Below are 4,233 nucleotides of genomic sequence, written 5' to 3' on the forward strand. Positions count from 1 at the left end.
CATGTAGGTGTCATAAAAGGAATTTTGCAGAACTTCTCCTTGTCCTATTTTTCAAAATAGTTTATGTAGAACTGGAATTAATTGTTCCTTAAATGTTTGGTAGAATTCACTTGTAAATCCATCTAGACTTGTAGACATTTTCTTGGAGAGTTTATTGATGGTTTCTTCAATTTCTTTTTCTGAAAATGGGGATAAGTAAATTCATTCCTCTTCCATTAATCTGGGCAGTGTTTATTTTTGTAAATATTCACCCATTTCACTTGTCAAATTTATTGGCATATATTTTGGCAAAGTAGCTCCAAATTATCTCTAAAATTTCCTTCTCATTGGTAGTTAGTTGACCCTTTTCATTTTTGATACTGGTAATTTGGGTATCTTCTTTCTTTTTTTAAAATCATATTAATCAGATGTTTGTCTATTTTATTTCCTTTTTTATAAAACCAACTCTTAGTTTTATTTATTATATCAACATAATTTATGAATTGGAATCAAATCCAAAAGCTTATCAAAGAGGTTCAAAAAGAATTTAAAAACTAGAGGAGAGAGGAAGAAGAAAAATGGAAAAAAAACAAAAGAGAGTTATGAAGGAAAATCATGAAAATTGATCATAGCATTCAACACCTTTAAAAAGGGAACACAAATGGTAATTGAAGAAAATAAAACTCTAAAATTTCAAATTGAACAAGTAGAATCCAATGAATCTAGGAGACAACAAGATTCTGTCAAACAAAATTAAAAGGTTGAAAAAACTGAAGCAAATGTAATATACCTTTCAGGGAAACCAAAAGATCTGGAAATAGATCCAGGAGAAATAATTTATGAATCATTCGACTACTAGAAAGTCTATATCAAAAAAAAAACCCCTTGATAACAACAGACAGGAAATGTTTTAGAGAAATCTCTCTAAATCTGCTAGAACAAGAAGACAATATAGCCAGTGAAAGAATACACAGAATCCCCCTCCAAAAAGAGACCACAGGGTAAAAACTCCAAGGGCTGTAAAATAGCCAAATTCCAGAACTCTCAAATAAAGAAAAGAATATAGCAAGCAGAAAAAAAAACCCAATTCAAAGACACAGGAAATGCAATAGGTCTCACACAGGGCCTATCAGCCTCAACATTGAAGTATTGGAAGACTTGAAATATCACATAGAAAGATTGGACTTAAAGGATATGGATATAGTTGGGTTTTGTCTCTCAGTTAAAAAGGTCTAAGATAACTTCACTCTGAGATAGGGATATTAACTTTAAACTTGTGTCTCATTATCCTTTGACCCACTTTAATTCTTCTGTGCTTAGCACTTACTCTGATGAGGGCATTGTTAATTGGGTGATCCTGAGTCAGTGTCTCCCATAACTTAAAATCATGTAGAAAGTTCTCAAGTTAGACCTCCAGAGACTCCCAGTACTTAGAGCCCTTTAAGATTCTTGTAGCTAATTGCATCAGGTTTTGACTTAATCTTTGCTTCACTTAACAAAGGTTTAAGTAAGCTATGTTGGGGGGAGCGTAAAATATGAGAGAATATAGACCTGGTGTGGTGAGGGGGAAAGTAGTTCAAGAAATTATTTGACTTTGGATGATATTTTGACTCATGAGGAGGACTGTATGTCCTTGCACGGTACTTGGAAAAGGGGTATGGTAAAAAATGATTATTATGTGGCCTTTCTGGGACCACAGGGCTTGGTGGTTGCTGGGCTTAAGGGGTGGTATGTGGGCTCGGGGCCTCTTGGCCTCAGGGCTGGTGATCAGTCTGCTGTGCCCCTCAGCTACCCTACAGCACATTTAGGAAGAGGGACAGAGTGAAAGGAGAGAGAAAATATAGTATATGGTAGTGGGTATGTATGAATGGAAGGAGTTGCGATCAGCAATGGCAATGGTGGAAAAATATGGAAGTAGTTTTTGTGATGGACTTATCATAAAGAATGTGATCCACCCATAACAGAGTTGGTAGTGTTGAACACAGATTGAAGCACATTTATTTCTTTTATTTTTATCTTTTCTCTTTCCTTTATTGCTCATAAGGGTCTATATTTCTTTGGTCGAGGGGTTATTATGTTTACTCTTAAACAAGTATATTTTAATAATGTACATAAAACATCATTTGTACAAAAATGAAAAAATAAATATATTTTAAAAAAAGAAAAAAAAAGAATACCAAGACACAAATTCAGAAGACAACAATAAAAAATATTTTTAAAAAGCCTTTGCCCAAACAAAACCAATGCAACCAACTTTAGAATGAAAGCACAATTCCAGGAAACAATCTTTGTAGCAAGTATCTCTGATAAAGACTTCATTTATCAAGTATGTAGATAACTGGATCAAATTTATAATACTAGACATTACCCAACTGATAAATGGTCAAAGGATATCAAGGTCAAAGGATTCTTCAGATGAAGAAATCAAAAGCTGTCTATAGCTATTTAAAGAAGTACACTGAATTATTTTTGATTAGAGAAATGCTAATTAAAACTTCTATGAGGTACAACTCATACCCATCAGATTAGTAAATATGATTAAAAAAGAAAATGGAAAATATGGGTTAGTATATGATTTATAAGGAAATTGATACATTTTTCAATGGAGCTGTAAGCTAATCTAACCATTCTGGAGAGCAATTTGTAACTATGCTCCAAGGAACCAAACTGTGCATACCCTTTTGATTTTGATCCAGCAATGCCACTACTAGGTAAGAGATCATAAAAAGATCCTCCTACATGTACTAAAACACTGAGCCTTTTCATGGTGATAAAATACTGGAAATTGAAAGGATGCCTACCATCAGTTGGGGAATGTATATAAATGTAATAGAATACTATTATGCAATATGAAATGATGAACATGGAAATTTTAGGAAATACCTGGAAAGACTGATGCAAAATGAAATGAGCAAAATCAAGAAAACATTATACACAGTATCAGCAACATTGTATGAGAATTATCTCTGAATGCCTCAGTTCTTCTCAGCAGTATTATGAGCCTGACAATTACAAAGGATTCATAAAAGAAAACAAAGAAAGAAGTGAGGAAGTGAGGGAATCTGAATGCAAATTAAAGGACAATTTTTAAATTACTTTATACTTTTTTTATACTGTTTCCCTTTTTATCTATTTCTTTTTTCACAATTTTTACTAATATGGATGTAGATTTTATATGATAGCATATGTGTAACGTCTATATCAAATTGCCTATCACTTTAGAAAGAGTGAAAAAATGCCAGTTAAGTCAGATTTGATAGATTTCTGGAGAATTTAGACCTCTGGATAGAAAGGAATGCATCTTTTTCTCAGTGGTGGATGACACACAAAAATTGACCATGTTGTAAATGCAGAAATACAGGAACAGTAAATGAATTCTTTTTAGATCATGATGCAATAAAAACAATTTTTAATAAAGGACCATGGAATTATAAACTGAAAATCAATTGGAAATAATAAGCAATGTTTAAACAATAAGTGGATCAAATAATGAAACAAAAAATAATTAAAATTTTATCCAAGACAATAACAAAAACCAGACAAAATACCAGTACTTGTGGATAATGTCAAAGTAGTTATTAGGGGAAATTTTATATCTTTAAATAAATAAAGAGAAAAATCAATGAATTGTGCATGCAATTAGAAAGTTAGAGAAAACAAAATGGAAATGAAATAACAAATTGGAAATTCCAAAAATCATAGGAGATATTAATAAAGTCTAAAGTAAGAAAATTATGGAACTAATTAATAAAACCAGGACTGGTTTAAAGAAAAACAATAAAGTAGATAAACTTTTGATTAATCTGAAGAAAAAGAGAGGAGTAAACAAAATGATCAGTTTCAAAAATAAAAAGTGTGATTTCCCCAACAATGAGGAGGAAGCTAAAGTAATAATTTGGATTTTTACCCAACCATATGCCAATAGATTTGCCAATCTTAGTGAAATGGATGAATGTTTCTTAAAAACATAAATTTCCCAGATTAGTAGAAGAGGAAATTAAATACTAAATAACTCCATTTAAGAAAAAGAAATTAAACTATCAATGAACACCCTAAGAAAAATCTCTAGGAAACGATGGATTCGTAAGTGAATTCAACTATGCTTTTTTCTAATTTATTTGTTTATTTTTGAATTTTACACTTTCCCCTTTAATCTTGCTTCCCTCCCCCCACTACCTACAGTCTGATAGTGTTTACATTGTTTCCATGCTATACATTGATAAAAACTGAATGTGTTGAGAGAGAAATCATATC

The sequence above is a fragment of the Macrotis lagotis genome, chromosome 5 (genome assembly GCF_037893015.1).
Source record: "Macrotis lagotis isolate mMagLag1 chromosome 5, bilby.v1.9.chrom.fasta, whole genome shotgun sequence".
Lineage (NCBI taxonomy): Eukaryota > Metazoa > Chordata > Mammalia > Peramelemorphia > Peramelidae > Macrotis > Macrotis lagotis.